General features: G+C 33.8%; 1 protein-coding gene, 1 long non-coding RNA gene and 3 other non-coding genes across 5 annotated transcripts in view; 3 read left to right on the forward strand and 2 right to left on the reverse strand.

Moving 5' to 3' along the window:
- The first annotated feature begins 630 nt into the window (after window positions 1-630).
- On the forward strand, window positions 631-11,535 carry LOC136826763 (uncharacterized). Its single transcript, XR_010849704.1, has 3 exons — window positions 631-932; window positions 8,057-8,078; window positions 10,609-11,535. It is a non-coding gene; the product is annotated as an uncharacterized lncRNA (long non-coding RNA).
- Window positions 11,536-14,241: 2,706 nt separating this feature from the next.
- Window positions 14,242-21,374, forward strand: part of melt (melted) — a 59,678-nt gene continuing 52,545 nt past the window's right edge. The window contains exon 1 of the mRNA XM_067084184.1: window positions 14,242-14,260. The gene's annotated coding sequence lies outside the window, so the exon portion shown is untranslated. The remainder of the gene's footprint in view (window positions 14,261-21,374) is intronic.
- On the reverse strand, window positions 18,337-18,427 carry TRNAY-GUA (transfer RNA tyrosine (anticodon GUA)). Its single transcript is given in 2 exon segments — window positions 18,337-18,372; window positions 18,391-18,427. It is a non-coding gene; the product is annotated as a tRNA-Tyr (tRNA).
- TRNAE-UUC (transfer RNA glutamic acid (anticodon UUC)) lies at window positions 20,803-20,874 on the reverse strand. Its single transcript has one exon. It is a non-coding gene; the product is annotated as a tRNA-Glu (tRNA).
- On the forward strand, window positions 21,174-21,245 carry TRNAE-UUC (transfer RNA glutamic acid (anticodon UUC)). The gene has a single exon. It is a non-coding gene; the product is annotated as a tRNA-Glu (tRNA).

Raw genomic sequence — 21,374 nt, forward strand, 5'->3', positions numbered from 1 at the left:
ACTTTCCTGTCTATACCATTCCCCTTTTTTAAATTCATGTATCCCATTTAAAATCAGTTTTGTTAGTAATTACTCTTCACTTGTGTAATGGAAAGCAGTTTTCATTGTATTCCACGTAGTCTCCATGTCTGTTTTTGCTTTCTGTAGATCTGTATGTGCTATTTGTATCTGGACAGTGATTCAGGCTGGCCTGGGAGGAACGTTTACCTGAATAATTTTTGTTTTTTTAGGTAATTTTTTATTATCTACAGTTTTAATAGTAGTCATGATAAAAGACATCACATAAAGTGTCTCTAAATATATGCCTGGGTTAACAACAGTAACTGGCAGTGCTGGTAATGTAACATACATAAAGAAAATGGGATGACGACTGTAATTTATATATATATATATATATATATATATATATATATATACTGTACATTATGTATATAAGAATATGGAGAAGTACAAATTTAAATACTAAGATAAGTATGTTCTCAGTGAATATGCCAGCTTAACCTCTAATCTTTACTGACATACAAAAAGTTCTTCGTCTTTTCCTTAAACAGCATAAATTTGTAATGTTCTTTCACGGTATAATTTATGAAAACCATGTTGCCACTGAAGAATGAACAAGCTTAATTTTTCATGATCTCATTAAATGCCTTTTGTTTTACATGAGTAGGATTTTTGTTTATTTTCTAAGTTAAAATTCAGTTGGCTTCTGTTGCCCACCCACTAATTTTGTCATATATATCAAAGGAACTTGTAATATATGTGAAATTTATGAATTCCATAATGGTTGCTAATATGATCTTGCATTTCAAAACAGCTGTGAATTGATATGATCATATTTATTACCCCACTAATGATTTTTATGAGTCTGGAGTTTCAGTTGGACCCGCAGAGCTTGCAGCCACCACCAAAGTCCTCGCTGCCAACCCCACAAGGTAACGTAGACCAAAACAGCTGTTATTTTGCTTGGAGGTATTGGGAGTGTATCTGTATTGGCACTTTTGTTTAATATTTTTTAGATTCAAACTAGAGCACCAGTGCTAAAATATTACTGTGTATCATTTATATATTTCTTTGCTTTCACAAGCGACTAGTTCATTTCTGAGATTTCAGCAACTGAAATATGAATTGGTATTTTATGCATCACAACTTGGACTTCATTTCATGATGCTTTTTAACATAGGGTGTCTAACTTCAGTATATAATTTTTATACTGTACAGTTTTTTATCCTAATTTCAATTAGTTCTGCCTTTAAGTTTGTCGTAAGCTAAGACATTCAGTAGGAGGCAAAGCATTTTAGTTAAATTAAATAAATTTTTATTTATGGATATAGTGGAGAGCATTTCAATCCTTTGACCTGAAAATTTTATTTAATTTATAGATATAGTGGAGAGCATCTCAATCCTTTGACCAGCATATTTTGTCTTAAAAGACTTTTTGATACAGCAAATTTGTCAGGTACGATTAAGGATGATTAAAGACATCGTACATTTTCTCGTATAAAAAAAGTAGACTCCTTGATAATCTGACAATAAGATATTCACAGGAAATTACAAATCATGGGTATTGAATTCTCATAGTAATGACTATGATCTCATGTGTACAGGAAATTTCAAATGGCGCTTACTGAATTCTCTTAGTAATAAATATGATCTCAGCCATAGTTTTATCTTTGAGTTGTGGTGGGTGGTGTTTTAAGTGAGTTTTAATTCATGTGCATTGCCCCCTCGTAAGTTTTGTGACTCATCAGTTGATATCGTTTTACCTCATTTCAGTTAGTAAAGTTCTTTATTGCATACTGCATCTGGTTCCTCATGTTCCATTTGCATTATTTTTTATTATTTTTTTATTTTTTTATTTTTATTATTTTTTAGCTTAAAAACATTTTTTTATAAAGTGTTTTTAATTGTGACAGTAACTAGTACAGTATATTAAATCTCATAACCATAATACTGTTTCATTCTTCATTTTTTAATGTCCATTTTTGTATGTCCTCTGAACTCTGTTTTCATTTGGTTTAACAGCAGGCTGTATAGGTCAATTGTAGTCATGCCCTCCACTTTATCCAAGCCATTTTTGTCTTGGTTTTTTGTAGTTCCTAAGATATAGGAATCCTGGTGTTTAAACATTAAGGTTTTATGTTGTGCTTATGCAATCAAGATTTTGAGTAGTGTTATTAACTTTCTTATGCATGCATGGAACACATTTTTTTTCCACCTTGAGATTTTTTTTCCTTCCATTCCCTGTTTTGGTGATTGTCTAAAACAATACTTGAAATAGCCTTTTAAGTGTTAAAACATGTTATTCTCTGGTAAAAGGTCATACAGTGCTAATCTGTATTGTAGTTGTAAGAATGTAGGGAAAAATGAATACAGTACCCATTTATTCTTTTTTATTTTGCTGATTGTGCTGTGTGTGATAATTTCATTTTGGAAACAGTCAAAGCTCAGTTTCCTTAATTTATGTTATGTATTGCCAACTGCGATTGCCTTGTAATTTTGATTGTATGGTGCTGTCCTGTAGTTAGTCCGTAGAATCAGTTTTGGAACAGAACTGTAAGGAAGTGCACCCAAGTTACTTTGCCGTAAGTAGCTTTCAACTTTGTCATCAGAATTGCTGTATTTTTCCAGTAGTTTTTTGGCCTCTTCATTTCTTAGTCCCATTTTATGCAAAATGATGAATAAAATTGGAGTATACTTCTGTTTTGAATGGATTACTCTTGAATTTATATAATATATTGTAAAAGGATTACTCTAGGTTACTCTCATCCACATGACACCACGCTGTAAAGGTAAGATGTCTGGTAATTACATTTTTATCCGGTAAAATATTTTAAAGGAAATTCATGCTGTATGTATGATATTTATATTTTTTCAAGCTATGTTAGATGTATCTTGCTGAGTTATACTTTTGATTGTCTTGTCATGCAGGTTCCTTGTGCTAACACAAAATATATGAATTAATTCTGTAGCTTCTGTATGTATTTGATGCCTTACTTCATAAAGAACTGTAAAAATTTCACTTCTAATGAAGCGGGGCATATTTCTTCCAAAAGGTTTTTTTTATTTTTATTTGTAGATTTTGGGTCTTCCAAAAGACTGGGTGAAAGCTTTTGCAAAGTAGCAATTAGTGTTGTACTGAAATTGACTGGGTTGGTTTGTTCTTCACTGTAAATAGATTATGTGGAATTGTCAATGATTATTGCGATTAAAAAATAGTTAGGAAACATTTAGGTTGAACTGAAGGTGAAGCTTATAACTTTCGAGTGGGTAAATATATTCATGAAGATCTAAGCTTATAGGGGTGATTGTACCATTAATTTGGAAACTATGGTGCCCTTTAGTGTCGTTTATTGGTCAGGTAACAAATGAAGTAAATTTTTCTGTTGGCATCATTGGTTGAGGTTCTTTAAATATTTTGTCATTACAACCCCATCATTAGTGTCCATATTTCCTGTTTCAGATGTCCCTAGGTGCTGTCTTTATCTTTTAGACAGAGGAGGGGTAATCATTCATGTATGCACTGTCTTGATCCACTGGTTGAAACCAACCACCTTCTTCAATGTTTGTGTGACTAACCCTGTCAACATCTTTACCAGAACTCCCTCAGGTTTTGCCAAGCAATCTTGGACAGATATTCCCAGTTATTAGTAACTGGCGACTCGTGGCGTATATGAAGGGAAGAAGAGGTCAGGCCCTGCCTACTGTCTCTCCCTATTGGCTGATATACTGATGCCACCAAACCTTGTTCTATTTTTAACTGGATCCAGTTGCACTAGAGAGATTTTCCCGATACGTAAAGACTTAGGTTTGTTAGTTATGAAAAATACAAATTGATTAAAAATTTATTGTATTTTTTTTTTATCCCATTTTCCTGTTAATTTCTCATTTTTTTTTTTTTTTATTAGCAAAACTGGATCAAGTAGCGTTAAAATGGTAGACAAATACTACATTCCTGAGGCAATCAAAGTATTGTACTATTTGCCACTGAGGTTTATCAAGCAGATACTAAAACTCAAGGCCTCTAACCATGCAGGGATGTCATTTTTTGCTCCCCTTTGGATGTAATGGGAGTGGTTGGCAGTTTTCTAGTTTATGCTAGTGGACATTTCCAGGAGGCTCCTAATTTAAAAAAAAAAAGCTGCTCAAGCAGCCACACATTAAGAGGTTCACAGCAATGTAGAGGTGCTCTGAGTTACTCTTTCGAAATCATATAGAAGGATTTTCTCAGGATGGTGCAGTGGCCGTAACTCAATCCTGTTGAATGTAGACTGCCTATATATGTATGGAGTTGTTATTTTATTGGTTTAGTGAGGAGGCTTGCATTGTACGCACTCTTTTGTTCACATTTCTTTAGATGTCAGTCTCCTCAGTTAAAGGGTACAGATCATCATCTGTAATGCAGGTATTTCTGTTTCAGGAAGAGACAAGAACTTGTTAGTCTGAATAGACTGGTTCAACACTTTTAGAAGGATAAACCTTGAGCATTTCAACCTTCTTAGTGGCAACTTGGTCTTACCAAATGGCATATGATCCCCCTAAGGTGCCTTCTGTTCTGGGTCTTACTCTGAAAATGTTGTTTTTATTAGATTTTGCCTTCTTGAGGAGAGTTGGCAAGCTAAATGGTCTATTAGGCAGGGTTGCACACCAGCTGCTCATATGGAGGACATTTTGTAACTTCTTCAAAGGGCTAAGGATATTTGAGGCTATTGTTTACTGGTCAGTTAATGAAGCAAGTCCTTATTGTTATGGTTGAGACATAGCAATATTTTGGAGGACAAAGTGGACTGGTGAGAATGAAAGTGAACGTCATTAAGAGCCATTGCAACTTCCATGGCTTTGAATCATGATGCATATCACTGATTTTAGGTGCAGGTACTTAGTGATGCCAGTCTGCATTGAAAATTGTTTGTATGAAGGATATAAAGAGTAAAAGATGGGCTTGTACTCACTCGGCCCATTTTCAAGGGGGCCCTAGTTTCTCTTGTCTATTAATCTTGAGTCAAGAGATGTAATCTAATGGGATTATGAGCATCTAGTTCTTGTTCTACTCTCTCTGATTTCCACTACATAGTGTAACCCGCAGATTTTCTAGAGCCTTGAGTCAAGGACAGACCAAGGTTTGTCCCAAGAAGGCTCAATATAATGGCCATTCTTAGCCAAGAGAAGTAGGGTCTGGCATTGAAGTGGTCTTTATATTCAAGTGCTCTCCAGGATCCACAAGCACTTGCAGACAACCTGGTGCTCTCAACTACTTGACCTCCCACCCAAACTGCTGCAAACCAGCTATTGTATGATTGATGGGATTGTGATGAACAGAGTTTTAAAAACATTCAAGTTTTTTCATGCAAACTCATCAAATATATAGAGCTACTTCTTTTGTTTCACATTCAGACTATACAAACACTGAAGCGGTGGTTGGTTCCTACTGGTCGATCCCAGGGCACTGTATGCTTCAGTGATCACTCTTACTATGTTTAGGTGACATAAATGGTGGGAGACATTCTAGTGTCCTGATATTGGCATTATATGATTAATGGGTGTGTATGAAAATAAATGAATTGTTAGGGTTTAATAGTTCATTTATTATGGTTGCCAGAGTTCAGGTGTTAGCTTCTACAAAGGCAGATACAAGTGTTTGATAAACTTCTGGTGCAAGGACACCGTAAAACATTATTAAAACAAAGCCATTAACTTGCAAAGTTTAAAGGAAATAAAAGTAGTGATAGATTTAAATGTTTGAAGTACACCATATCATGTGGCATGTTGCTGCTGGAAGAGTTTTAAAATTTATTTTTATGATCAATTAGACATTGTACATTAGCATAATTCTTACAAAGTAACTCTTTCACTTTTTTTCACAGTGTGAAAGAGTTGAAAGAATCACATGCTGAATTTGGATAGTAACGGAAATAGTCCTAACAGATTTGAAATACCTGTACTACATCAATATTTTCATATTTAAAGAAACAAATTGGTTACTGTATTTAGCACTAAAGGTGAGAGGTCAGTGGGTGATGATTAGATAATTTACTGTTGCACTAGGTTAGTATAAAACCAAAGGGTTTCTGCTAGGGAGCATATGCAGGGGTAATATGCCCTTTGTTTTATAATGCCAAGAAATGTTTGTAGTGTAACCTTTGGAAGTTACTGAATGACATTGCAGTTTATCAATTTCAGGAAAGCCCAGGGTCATTGATAAAATTCCAGAAATATTGAGAACTCCGTATCCCCAGAGATTACCCTGAATATTTTTTATGTGATTATGTAGCTTTCTTAAAAAATTATTTACTGGGGCCTTAGGTTATGTTTCTTGGGTGTTGTATTTTTTATTAGTATCGACGTATGGTACAGCACACAATGGTTTTCAGGTTTACAGGTACCTTCTAGTTTCAACTGGGAAATGATAATGACCATTACAGTCCAGGCAGTCCCCGGTTTACGACAGGGTTCCGTTTTTACACCGCGTCGTAAACCAAAAAATCGTTGAAAATCTTCAAAAATCCTAAGAAAACCTTACTTTTAATGCTTTGGGTGTATTGAAAACGATGTAACTGCATTTTTATTGAGTTTTTCATCAAAAAACCTCCAAATTTTGATTATTCTGCCATTTTGGAGCCATATATCTTCCGTCGGATCGGTGTACGACGCGTTGTAAACCCCCAAACATGCATCGTAAACTGGGAAATAATTTCTGGTGAATATTTTTAAAAGCGTCGTAACCTCGGGATGTCATAAACCGGACCCGTCATAAACTGGGGACTGCCTGTAATTGTTTCAAGGTTGAGTGTAGCTCATCCCTCCTTTTTGTTGTCATTATGAATTTGAAGCATTACTGTCCACTTCTTACACAGTGATGATACATGTTTTGTATGACATGAATATGGGAGTAACTCCTTGTGAGACTAAAGCAGGTCAAATGTGCATCTAAGTTTATCTGGAAGGCCCTATTGGGAGTTTTGGTTATCCATTAGGGAATGGTAATGAATGGAATATGTAAATAAAGTTCACTTTCATTTAGGTTGTTGGAGAATGTATCCTGTTAAGTAGAAATTACCTTGGGTTTAATCAGTAGCACAGGTTATGAATATTTCATTGGAGAATGATTAGAAGGTTCAGGGATTTTTCATCCTATGTAGTGTGTAATTAGCTTTGGGTATTTAAGTGACTCTAAACACTAAAGATTTGTTTTAGTCTTGTCTAGTAATTCTTAGTCAGTCAGTTTCTGTATATTTGATTTATTTTTCTAGTGTTAAATCATTTATACCAAAATATAGCTGGTTTTGTGAAGTTTATTTAAACTTACTTTGAGCTAAAAGCTTCATAGATGATGGCAGAGAATTTCTACAATCCTCATATTTAATTTTCCTGTACTGTATGAGCATAAAAATGTAGATTAAATGCATGTTTCACACAAAACGGGAAAAGAAGGCTAACCAAGTTATTGTTTTAACATGAGCTGAAAATGGGGAACGAACAAATGATACACTTTAAGAATATGGTATTAAAATAATTACCTTTTCTTATATACCTTTATTGTATTTATATTTTTTTATCAGTATTCTTGATTGGTATTTTGTCTATCTGAATTCCTTGAATAAGTTTCCTCACATTTAATAGGTAACTGTAGACATTAAGATCCAACTTTGAAATCAGAATGCTTTGCCACGGCTAAATGGTAGGAATTATTATTCATTTCAACCTAGCAGTGGATGAAAGTACTGTACTGTCCTTGAGATCACTATGGCTTAAAAGTTTGATTAATAAAAACTGATCTTGTTGGCTATGATATTTATTAATACTATATTGCATTTTTAGTGTTTAGTGCTGCATATGTTATATGGCATTACTAAGGTGCTTGAAACTCATTTAATTTGTGGGCTGCTGCCTCCTCCTTAAGCCAGTTTCTGTCAGTAGGAGAATTTTTATTTCATTTAGGTATTGTAATAGTTTCAGTTCGTTATTTTTGGTTTTTCCTTACATTAGCTTTTAGGTTATAATTTTATAGCAATTAGATGGAAATAGGTTTTTACGTTTTTTAATTTTTTTCTTCTTCCAGGGCATTGAAATGGCATTGGCAGGTTAGTGGTTTCCATAAACAGTATCCTCTTTGAGAAAGTTTACATTCTGTATTTAATAACTTTTTATGACATTTTGTAAATTTTGCTCAGTAACAATGTGCACATGATAAATTTTGTATTCATGTTTATAAATGAGAGTTTTTAACTTTTGAATTATTTGCATGCATCATAGTTGAGCATGAAAAGTAATACACGAGTTATGCCTACAAGTTGTGAAATTAAATATGCCGTGTTTTGTTCCAGGTTAGTCTATAAGGAGTACATTTTAAGTGCTGTACAAAGTTGTTTCAATTTGGGTATAAGAGATGATAAGACTTACTGTTAATTGCACTTGTCTCCTCATTTTCATGTGTATTTGCCTCTTGTAGCTTAAGATGTGAATGGTTAATTATTAAGAGAGAAAGGATGGTTCTGCATTCAGCCCAGCTAAATTTTACAAACGAAGCTTAACCAGTTATCATCATTAACTTAATGGTCTTGACCTGTTGAGTTCAGTTTGTTGGGCTGGTGTTTATAATTCTCTAAGGCTGTCACTAAACTGGTTGCAAATGAGATATATTAATTTTTTTATTTTCAACACTAGTAAATATAATTTGATATTTTTTTAATTTTCAAGAGACTAGTTGTAAATATGATTTCATGATATTTTACTGTGAGTTTCAATAGTTTCAGTTTGTAGTAAGAATATGTGCTTCATCATGACCTTTAAATAGTACACTGTATTGCAGTTCAGTAAAAGAGTTGTAGATTTTAATAAAAGATGTATGTTAAAGAGTTGGACGTTAGGTTACCTATTTTTGTGACTTGAATATCGAGGTTTTAGGCTTTTAGATCCAGTAGCAAGAAATGATTTAATAGCTTCCCATCCCATTATGTTCTTAATTTTAGTAATTACCAAGAGTGACCCTATATATTTAGATCATAGCCTTTTACCTTTAAATTGCTTTATATTTTTGTGTTAATGTTTTACTATTGATATGATTTTTTTTTCTTAAGATTACTCATAATTGTGCTTACCTTTTTAAGGTGGTTTTAATTATCTTAAGTCATGTTGAAATAAAATGTTAATTTTTATCATGTCAAAAATTCATTAGTGCACTGAAAGTAGCTGTGGTATGTTATAGGCGAGTTTCTGAAGAACAACCATTTTGGAGAGAGAAAATTATTGGCCTTTATTCCATATAGGATGAATTACAAGAACAAATGTAGTAGCCTTTTTAATTGCAGTGTTCTTTTTAAGAAATTTGTTGAAAGATAAAATATGGGAAATTGATTTCAATGTAATTCTGCATTAGTTCATTTTTATTCTTGTGAATTAACCAAACCTTTAAGTTTTCCCTGTTGGTATTAATTTGAAAACTATTTTCTGATCAACTTTTTTTTTTCCATGGTCTGCCTGAAAGATGAGAATTTCATTTTTGGTTTGAATTACTCATTGATGATGTATTATCTTGCAGATAAATCTTACACATTATTGCAGAATGACAGTTGGATGGTGATTGTAAGTTAGGATGGTATGACTGTAAATGTGTTTTTTGTAGTGACAGTATGTAAATGATGTAGGAAATTGCCATGGGCTTATAATATCAAAGGTGGTTTGGTGTTTTTTTCCAAAACTCACAGCTTCTCTCTCTCTCTCTCTCTCTCTCTCTCTCTCTCTCTCTCTCTCTCTCTCTCTCTCTCTCTCTCTCTCTCTCTCTCTCTCTCTTTTATATATCATGAATACAGTTTATTAATCATTTTCAGGAATCATCAGGCTTTATCCTCTGTGTTTTACAGGGATTCATTACGAAGTTACAAGCCTTGTTACCATGGGTACTGTGTTATAGTCTGTAGTGATCTTATATTTGTAAATTAGGATTACCTTACAGAACTTTTAACAAAATAATTGTTCATTAATAGCTTTGTCTTGTACAATGCAGTATTATTTGAATGCGTTTCCTTTATTTTATATTTCAGTGTACGGTACTGTACTCCAGTCAGTTTAGATATCATAAAAGATTTATGTGGTGAAGACAGAAAAATGATAAAGGTTACTACATTTAGTTAGGTACTTGAGTTTTTTAAATGACTGTGGGTATAACGTCACATCAGGTCAGATAAGATTGGACTTGACCCAGGTTTGCATGTGATAAATGTGTGTGAAAGAAGTTGAATCAGGTTTGTTTAGGTCCTTTTTATTTTGTATGTACTGTAATGATATTAAGTGGGTCTTTAATTATGAGTGACTGATGTATGTCGTGGTTTTATTGTGACTGAAGGTAGATCAACTGTCATTGAAATGCCATAGCTAACTAAACATATTTTGCAGATTATGTAAGTATGACCCATGTGTCTATTGCTGTACTGAATTATGTTCCTAGAGGCAATTGGTAATTTTCCATTCCTTTTGTATAGATTAACTATACTTAGTTTCTAGAAAACATACTTTTAATTGGCATGTTACTTTCCTTTTCTAGTGTGAATGATTCAAATGGCTGCTGTTGGCTCACCCTTGCCCAAGATTGATGCTCTATTCAATATATTTCAGGTGGAGGTGGTCAGCTAAAGGGATTATGGTTGGTGGTGCAGCTGGGTAAGCTGTAGTTGTCACTCACAACTAACAACCATGTGATTGGCTATTTACACGAACCTTTTAAAAGACATTTATAATACTGTTGCTCAAGTGTTCATGATATTCTGCAGCCTATTTTGCTGTATCTTTAGTTAAAAGTTGACTGTGGGTGAAATAGATCTCAGTGGTTTTGTGTACATTATACAAGTGAGATGGGATGTGGATTGATCAAGATAGCCCTGTGTATGTGTACTTGACAAAACCACACAAGTTTATCTGGCTTTCTTTTACTCTCTCGCATCTTTAGGCCATTTAATATACTGTATAACGTTTTATTTTATTCCTGCACTGCATGTGGATTGAATTCCTGATTTTATGAGTGGCTACTCTGCAGAACAGTTCTTTCGAGAGAGGTTAGAATAAGCTTAACAAGTTCTTTGTTAAAAAGAGATGATTATTTTTCTCTTTATTGAGATGCAGCTCTTGTTTTGTATACAGTAAACGGTAAACTGAATTGTTTTGTGGAGGGGAGTGTGAATGTATTTGTTAGTGTGTGTGAGAGTGTGTGTGTGTGTGGATGAATGGATGAATGGCTGTATTGTGTGTATGGTTGATGTAGACAAACTACTGTGCTTCCACCCACTAACGCATTGTGACTGTCAGACTCCTCATCACCAGTCTCGAGCCGTTGAGGATCTGCCGTTCATGTGGAATTTCTTCAATAATAGGATGTGGCATTGGGGTTCCTCTTAAATGGACATTTCTTTGTTCATCTGTGTCAAAACTCCCTGCTGGTGCTGTAAGTACAATCAATGCACAAGTTTGTATTTGTGCATGATTGGCTGTAAATTTGTGCATAACCTGCACATTCACTTGAAAAAAATAAAAGATAAATGGATTTTTTTTTTTTGTTTTATTTAGCCTTCACAAATTTTTTTTATTGTAGACACAAGTATAATTGAAAGGAAAACAGGAAAAGAGCAAGAACTGACGAACATAGTTTCACATTTATGAAAGCAACTGTCATAGTTTCACACTTATGAAGGTAACTGACAGCCACTAAACGGTAATGCAAGAAAGAGAGGCATACCGAATGAAATGGGTCTATATTACTAATACAAGTATGTTATCTTTTTCACATATATGCTTAATATAATGTTACATATTTAAATGCGGCAAGTGGGTTCACTGTGTATAACTAGAGAGGATGTTGATAAGGTAATCTGGTTAAACAATACCTGTCATTGGCTAACGTATGCACTAAACTGCAACAAAAGTTCAGTTCACATGGAGGAACAAAGACTAGAAGAATTTATGATGGAAACCACACTAGGCTAGAAATTATCAAACTATAACAAGTCGAAAAATTGGTAATTTGCCACAAAACAATAATGTATTGAAATTTTTGAGAAATGGTTCCATGAATATTGAGAACAAATATTTGAATTTGGTGCTGAAGCTTTAAAAGTTTACTGGTTTTATTAATTTACACTGGAACTTTAAGAGGTCAGGAACCTGCTTTCTGTGCATATTTTTAGGCTCTCCCAAATCTAGTAAAAAACAAGGTTTGTCTATATAGCTAGAAAATGTAAAAGTAAAGAGTCCTACCAAAAATAGAAACACCCACTATATTTTTCTCTTCCACATGCTCTGGAGTTGATCAAATTAAAAGACAAATTGCTTCAGCAAATCCTTGAAACTTGGCTAATTGTTTACAGGTGATTTACTATGTTGAAATTCAGTTTGAAAATTGGTAATTGGTTATCTATAAACTTTGTTCTTGCCGACTTTTAAGGGGTTGCCTTCTTTGAGTCACTCAGTGCAAGGCATTCATGAAAATGAACGCTGAATACCCTCATAGGTCCCAGCACTTTGCCTTTGCCCTAAAGTCTATATGCTACTCTGTTCATGAAAGTGATGTATAATTGCTTTACACGTACGTAGTTGTCCAGACGAATTTTTAATGTAAAATTCACCATCAGATGTAAAGACAAGGACAGAATACTTTCAATAATCAGTGCTGAAATACTGAACTGATAATCTCAGATATATTTAAACCAACAAAAAGATAGTGTTTATTAACTTTACTGATAATTGCAAGAGAAATGTATTTGAGAAACTATCAAGAAGGTTCTGGTGCTCATATCAAGAAGAGACGGATTTGAAAAGGCGACACATACGGAAGGATGATAGCTTCATGACAGAAGTGTTTATATTGTTGCAGATAACCATAATCTGGTACCATAAAAATGGTTCTCGTAGGGGGTAATGCCGTCAGTGCACCTCATGTGGTGCACTGTAGGCATTAAATGTTCTTATCCCTTCCCCCCCTTCGTAGTTGCAAGCCCCTTTCATTCCTTTTACTGTGCCTCCGCTCATATTCTCTTTCATCTTATTTTCTACCCTCTGCAAACGGTTGACTCATAGTACAACTGCGAAATTTTCCTCCTGTTACATATTTCAAACCTTTCTACTGTGACTATCAGTTAAGGTTTAAGCGCTGAATGACTACATAGATCCCAGGGCTTGGCCTATGGCCTAAATTCTATGAAAATGGTGAACTGTTTCTAGTATTCTTTTTTATCATAAAGGCCTGTATGTGAGGTTTACATGAGGTAAACACTATGTAAAGTTTTTTTTTTTCATCTAATAACGCATACATATCTCAAAAGCATACTTGTTATGGACGAGAGTGCGGTTATTCAACTCAATGTGATCAACTAGTCGCCAAAAAAAATTCGGGGATTAATACTACTGTACCGTTACCAGACGTCCTCAATCACCCGAAATGGCGTTGTACAAGCTTCATGTTAATATATTACGAAGGTGTTCTGAAGTTCATAGATATAGCTATACCTAGGCAATTCTGAGGTTCAGTGCTCATAGCCTAGGTAATTCCAATCATTTTTAGCTGGTATTCATTACCCGTACAGACTTTTTTTTATTTTTATTCTTTTGTACTTGATTTGGTGCCGAATACTAGTTATGATAATCATTAAGGAAACAGAAGGTTGCGTTTGCTAAGTTTACGTGTAATTGATCCCATTATTTTGACCATTTCGAAGTAAAATGCTATGAAATCATGATTGTTTCTTATTTCCTGTAAAGAGAATAGCCATTAAAGTAAAACCAGAAATCTGTCCATATTAGGGAGAACATACCTTTGGGAACACGGCTGTATTCCACCGAATGATATTTCATAAACGTTACCACGGCTTGCGCTGGTTGATTTGAAAACATGTTTGTGTTTAGGAATTATGTAATTTTCGAGTTTGAATGTAATTAATACGCATATTATGTTTTATATGCTTTTACCAATAAGTAATTGATTGATTTATTTATTTTTGGTCGGAAATCATCAGAAGTTTACTAACTCCCTTACAATCAATTTGTTGTATTTAGTTTGGGCTACGGAAAACAAGACCCTCTCCGTACTCTTCACAGTCATTGTTTTCAAGTCAGTCAATCTTCTAAGTGTTGTGGTGTTCGTCTCCGTGTCATTGAGTAATTAAAAAAATGTGAACTTTCCCAGTGACGAGGCTATACAAGGATCTGCAGTTCTGCACAAGTGTGCGACCACTGTTCGTTACAAATGTTAGCGCACATTATTTTATATATATATTCTCAGGTAATGCTACTTTGTTGTTTTAGTTAGGTTACTTGATTTGGGAGGCTTGCAGCTGCTAATAGGAAGTACAGCTTAACTGCCGGTTCTTTTGAGTAATAGGTTATCACATGCGGGGTAAACTATTGTGAATTCGTTATTCATCATGTTCTCGATGTTTTAATTAAAGGCCACAGTAAGATGTGAATTCACGAGATGATGAGAGCTGGTGGTAGTGGCATGGCGAGATCGTACTGTAAACACTTGTATAGTGAAAACTGAAAACTGCATTTGAATTTGTTGTATAATTCTATCATTTCATTATTTCACGATACATTTGTGCTTACTATAACGCCGACTAATAAGCAGAATAAATGTAATGTAGAAATTCTTGAGATAAGTTAGGCTTGTTGAAAATTTTGTATTATTTTATAAGTTGCCAATACACGATATGAAATTGTAACCTCCATTTTTGAAAAGAGCACTTCATCAAATTACAACTTATACGGTAAGACAATACCAGCCCCCGCCGCTTCCATAAGTAATTCGGTAAAATTGTGACCAGTAAACACCACGGTTACGTGGTATTATTGTATATTGGCAACTTATAAAATTTTACCGAAAATTTTGCTATTCGTTGCGTTTGTAGTGTCATTAAATATTAACAAGTTCCAAGACTGGTAGTCCCTTTAAATTAAGCTGGCCAACTGCAAGCACTGACCCTTGCCCAAAGAAGTATGACGAAGTGTTTTTAGAGTATTAACACGTACGGCACACGGTTGCTTAGTAATATGTTTGTGGAACGTTAAACTTCTGTTGCCCTCCACAAGGAGTTTTTCTCAACTGCGAGCGTTGATTTTGAAGACCAGCGTTGGCTAATGTAAATTGAGGTATTTTAAATTAGCTAATTATGATAGTAAATTTAAAAGACAAGGTTTAAAATAACGTTGGATATTAAAAAGTAGCTGATATGAATTGAGTTCGGAAATTGGGATTATTAGTGACTGAACGGTTTATTATTAAAACAATCGAATTGTGAATTGATGACATTACGGGACAAAACACCACTTAGATAAGAATCTGACAACCAAACTGTTTTTCATATTTAGATCCCTTTTATATAAAATGAAGAGGTTAATTTTGTATATTGGAAAACTCTTCCCAAATTGTTCCTCAGTTTTGAAAATGCTTTTCAAACTTGCTATTATATTAGTTGCGTAGTTATTTGCAATTAGTTATTCGCAAATAATTCAGGGTCTTCCTCACTGGCAGAAATTATGCAGTTCCATTGCTGCTAAAGAATGTTTCTATTTCGTAATTAAGACAGGTCGGTGATTAAACCAATTTTGATATTTTTTCATTCACTTAATATGTAACAGAAGTGGATTTTGTATAATGTGCATATTATTAGTAATATTATCATCTCTCATCGGAGTCGAACTTGAGATAAAAATGTAGTTTTTCTATTGCACTTGGGCCTTATTATTATTATTATTATTATTATTATTATTATTATTATTATTATTATTATTATTATTATTATTATTAAATAACATTCGTGAATATGTAGTAAGCCAATAGGTATCATGTACTTGAATAGTATTATACAAAAATAGATAAGGAACTGTATAATTGATAAATAAATAAAGGGAATGCTCATGTGTAGGCCTACACATGGACAAGATAATTCAAAAAACAAGACGAGAAAGTTCTTGGTATGACAGCTTGCTTCCGGAACAAAAGTCCGTGCTGGCATAAGGCCAGCTTTAATTCACAGCAACACAGGCTTCGATACAGCCCAACAGAACAGCAATGGTTATATGGTCACTGCGCAGCAACATTTATCTGAAGAATTAGTTGTTTAATTTTCCGAGTGGAAGTTCTGGTGATTAAAATTTCATCACTAAAGGAACTTGGTTTTTATTTAAAATTTTAACTTTTCAATTTTGAAATATTTCCACCTTACTAAAGTTCTACTTAGGCCTAGTTGCCAAGGGCACTCACTTAGGCCTAGTCCATCAGTAGGCCTCCTTTCAGTTGTTGATATTCTTTTCTGTAATTTTTTTTGGTTTGTTGATATTCATAGTTATCTCGATTTTTGTTTGTTAATACCGACATTTTTATCTTTTTTTGGGTTCAGTTTTGTTTCTTGATATTCGTGATTTGTTCCCTTTTCGTTGTTGATATCATGGTTTTCTTAACTTTTTTTGTGAGAATTTATGATTTTCTTCCCTTTCTGTTTGTGTTGATACGGATTCAGTTTTCTCTCTGTTTGGTTTGTCGATAGTTTTACCCATTGTTTGTTGATACAGCTTTCTTCACTCTTTGCTTGTTCTTAGTTTTCTTCCTTTTTTTATTTGGCTCGTATTCTTACTTTTCTTTTATGGTTCATAGTATAATTTTCTTCTCGTTTTGTTTTGTTCATATTCTTAATTTTCTTTCTGTTTGTTTTTGTTTTCCCATTGTTAATTTTCTTCCCATTTTTTTGCTCTTTTGCTTATTCTAAATTTGCTTCCTTTTTTGTTTTCGTATTCTTAATTTTCTTTTATTTTCTGTTCATATTCTTAATTTTCTTCTCGTTTTGTTTTGTTCATATTCTTAATTTTCTTCCCGTTATGTTTTGTTCGTATTCTTAATTTTCTTCCCATTTTGTTTTGCTCGTATTCTAAATTTGCTCCCCTTTTTGTTTTCGTATTCTTAATTTTCTTTCCTTTTTCTGTTCATATTCTTAATTTTCTTTCCTTTTTGTTTTGTTCGTATTCTTAATTTTCTTCCCGTTTTGTTTTGTTCGTATTCTAAATTTGCTTCCCTTTTTGTTTTTGTATTCTTAATTTTCTTTCCTTTTTGTTTTTGTATTCTTAATTTTTTCGTTTTGTTTTTGTTCTTATTCCTAATTTTTTGTTTTGTTCATATTCTTAATTGTCTTCCTGTTTTGTTTTGTTCATATTTAAATTTTCTTCCCTTTGTTTTGTTTTTTCCTAATTTTCTTCCCGTTTTGTTTTGTTCATATTCTTAATTGTCTTCCCGTTTTGTTTTTGTTCATATTCTAAATTTTCTTCCCTTTTGTTTTGTTTGTATTCTTAATTTTCCTCCCTTTTTGTTTTGTTCATATTCTTAATTTTCTTCCCGTTTTGTTTTGTTCATATTCTTAATTGTCTTCCCATTTTGTTTTGTTCATATTCTTAATTGTCTTCCTATTTTGTTTTGTTCATATTCTTAATTTTCTTCCCATTTTGTTTTGTTTGTATTCCTAATTTTCTTCCTGTTTTTTGTATGTGTTCTTAATTTTCTTCCCTTTTTTTGTTCGTATTCCTAATTTTCTTCCCGTTTTGTGTTGTTCGTATTCTTAATCTTCTTCCCTTTTTGTTAATACTCTTAGTTGTCTTCCCATTTTGTATGTTGATCTTATGAATTTTCAAATATTTTTGTTTGTTCACATCTTTAGCTTTCTACCCTTTTTTGGTATTGTTCGTATTCTTAGTTTTTTTTTTTTTTTTGCTAATGTTCATGGTTTTTTCCCATTCTGTTTGTTAATATTCACAATTTTTTTTTAGTAACTTGCTTTCCTGTATCATAGTAGTAGCTGCACGAATCGATCTTATTTCAGTGAGACAGAATAAGTACTAAGTAACTAGATCTAGTGGAGAGAGAGAGAGAGAGAGAGAGAGAGAGAGAGAGAGAGAGAGAGAGAGAGAGAGAGAGAGAGATGATTTTAATCAGTGAGAACATTTTTTTTTTCTGCTTCAAAATGGTTTCACTGGTAAAATATAACTTTCTTTCACACACACACAGAGAGAGAGGTGTGATTTTAATCATTAGTCAAACAACCTTGTTCCAGAGAGAGAGAGAGAGAGAGAGAGAGAGAGAGAGAGAGAGAGAGAGAGAGAGAGAGAGAGAGAGGAGGGTTAGGTATGATAATACTATGTAAATCCATAAGATAAAAAAAAAAAATTTTAGTTCTTCGAAACACGGCTTCACGATTTCAACATTTCCAAAGTGCCACCATCTTCATAGGATTTCTTAGATTAAGTTACATCAAGTGTCACAGATAAAGTTGCATAAAGGGTCACGTAAAGTTGCATAAAGTTCAATAAAGAGTTTCCTTCGAACCGGATTCGAACCAGTGACCTATGGATGTCTGTCAAGGTAACCAACTACAGTCCACCGCTCTACCAACTGAGCTATCGAAGGCATATAGCGCGAGAGCCTTCTTTGTCAGTATAAGCCAATTTTGTAATTGACTTAAATTTTCAGTCCTATTTTTGATCACGTCTTGTTAACAAATCGCGAAATTAAGAGTTTTTTTTAGATGAAAGCAGGCGCAAGTTGCCTCTGCAGTGTTCGACGTTTTTCATGATCATGAACGTACGGTAGAAAATTAAAGATTTCTGCTTTTTTATTTTTTATTTTTGCGAAATGTAATTGGAACGACTAGATATGAGAATGGAAATACCGTTGTATTTAGGCCTAGTCATCTCTTCTCAGGCTGCAAAATTCCCTGCCAGTTGCCCAAAACTAGTTAGTACCGTTAAGGAAAAGGAATCGAGACGGCCAGTGATTTTCATGTCTTTTCAAACAGATACAGGGATCTGCTTGAAGTGGCATTGAAACAGGTGAAAGTGAAGACCCATCCCGTCAAACTTTGATCTTTTTCCGATTATTAACTGTTATAATTTGCAGTTTTATTCGTAAGGAAACTCTTTAGAATTTGTTTGCAGTGAAAAATAGTCTTTTGATTTCGTCGTGAATACCGCCGAGTCCAAGATGATTAATGATGTCTTCTTTTCGTCATCATTTGCTTTATCATTTTATCATTTCAAGAGCTGCAACTTCTGTTGTACAGGAGCAGAACAGAACCAGTTACTAACCTGAGGCTCAGAAAAAAAGAGAGGGAGGGAGATGAATGAAGTAGTGGAAACTGATTAGAGTAGAATTGGGTAGACGTATTGCACCACTTTGTACCCTTTAGTCTTATAATAATAATAATAATAATAATAATAATAATAATAATAATAATAATAATAATAATAATTTAAATAATAATAATGATAATAATAATAATAATAATAATATTTTGCATAATTTTTAGTAATTTTGGACCCCTTCAGGTGTAACATTATTATTAGAGAAAATAAGAAAGACAAGGTGAAAAATTCATATGTATATGTATATGCATGTGTGTGTATATATATATATATATATATATATATATATATATATATATATATATATATATATATATATATATATATATATATAGTTATAGGCAAATATATATAGTTAAGGCAAATAGGCAAACCAGGCATTTCGCAGATAGCGAAATGCACTTAGGGACATTTGATACCCCCAGGGGCTAGTGCTAAACATGGCAAAACAGTGACTCACCTACACTGTTTTGCCGTGTTTAGTACTAGCCCCTGGGGGTCAAATGTATTTTGCCGTGTTTAGTACTAGCTCTAGGGGATCAAATGTCCCTACCTAAGTGCATTTCGCTATCTGCCTGAAATTTCAGGCAGTTCGTGAAATGCCTGGTTTCGCTATCTGCCTGTAACATTATATGTATATCTGCCTATAACATTATATATATATATATATATATATATATATATATATATATATATATGTATATATATATAGATAGATAGATAGATAGAGGTTTTTGTTGGTAAATGAAAGAATGTAGGAACTTTGCAAATGAACTGAATGAAATACCCATTGTATGCTCAAATGAGTGAGAAGCTCAGAGGTGCACAGGAGTTGTCAAAAGGTTCGTGTAGACGGACGGATAGCTCAGTATTCTGAGATGTTTCGATCATATTGTAAAGAACAAAGAATTACATGTACTAATAATGGGGTCATTGACGAAAAACTCCAGACACAAGTGAAGGACTTTGAAGGCGTTTGGATGAGGGCCTACAAATGTGAACCGGAGTAAGCACATAACGGTAAACGGAAATCAGGAAGACAAAATGTTATGATAAATGGGGGAGGAATGGAAAAAATGCATGATTCTTATTGGCATTTGGTAGTATACTGTATATAATGGAGAATGGCAGGACTTGAGAAAAAGTTAATGACAGAATAGGTAGTACAAAAGATGTAGAAAAGACCTGCTATAGTGTCTATGCTAGCCAAAGTTAAGATGTCAGAAGGGACTGTTGAGCCAACTCTCCTGTATGGATGTGAAGTGCGGATGCTAATTGCAAATGGGATACTGTTTAGAATTATGCCACATGAAGTGAAAGGGCAGGATATGCGGAGGTATGTAGGAATGGTAAAACGTTTAGCAAAGGTGAAAGGTTGGATCAGGGCGTATTGAGATAGTCTGACTATATAAAAATAGCCTAATTGATTATGATAGTTGGTCAAGTGAGTACATTTAAATTGGTCTAGATATTTAAACTTTGTGAAAGGCATCAGCAACACAAACTATTACGAGCCATTTTAATCATAGTATATAAATAATAAAGAACTTACCAGTTCTAAAGGAGCTTAATCCTAATATTTGCAGGCATAAAAATCTCCGTGGATTTATGACCATCTTAAGAAACTTTTCGCAAAATAGCTTCCCATGCCGGGAATCGAACCCGGGCCTCCTGGGTGAAAGCCAGGTATCCTAGCCACTAGACCACATGGGATATAAGTTAAAGTAAGGAATAATTGGGATAAATCACAAGTAAAATAAAATTTCTTTCCATTGGAACTAAAAATTCACCAGGAATTTTTCGTGATGCAAGACTTCATACATGTTGAATCTTGTTAATGATGGAATTCAGCTTCTTTGATAATAATTTTTCTGACCACAGACAGTCCTTATTATAATTAAAATCCATTAGAGTCACGCGCAGCCAATCTCGTGAGATTGAGAGTTTTACCAATGAAGCAAAATAAATAAAATTAGTATAAAAATTTTTAAGGGTGCCGTATGGCTCTCATATCCCATGTGGTCTAGTGGCTAGGATACCTGGCTTTCACCCAGGAGGCCCGGGTTCGATTCCCGGCATGGGAAGACGTTTTATGTCGTAAACGTGTCATTTCCTCTAAAATTAAGGGTTTATTCTCAGGGCGGCAAGGCAGCAGGTGCTGTTAAGATTTTGAGTGAAAATTCTGTCACTGGACAAATCGAACGTTCCCAGCA

Source organism: Macrobrachium rosenbergii, chromosome 41 (assembly GCF_040412425.1).
Source record: "Macrobrachium rosenbergii isolate ZJJX-2024 chromosome 41, ASM4041242v1, whole genome shotgun sequence".
In the NCBI taxonomy this organism is placed as follows: domain Eukaryota; kingdom Metazoa; phylum Arthropoda; class Malacostraca; order Decapoda; family Palaemonidae; genus Macrobrachium; species Macrobrachium rosenbergii.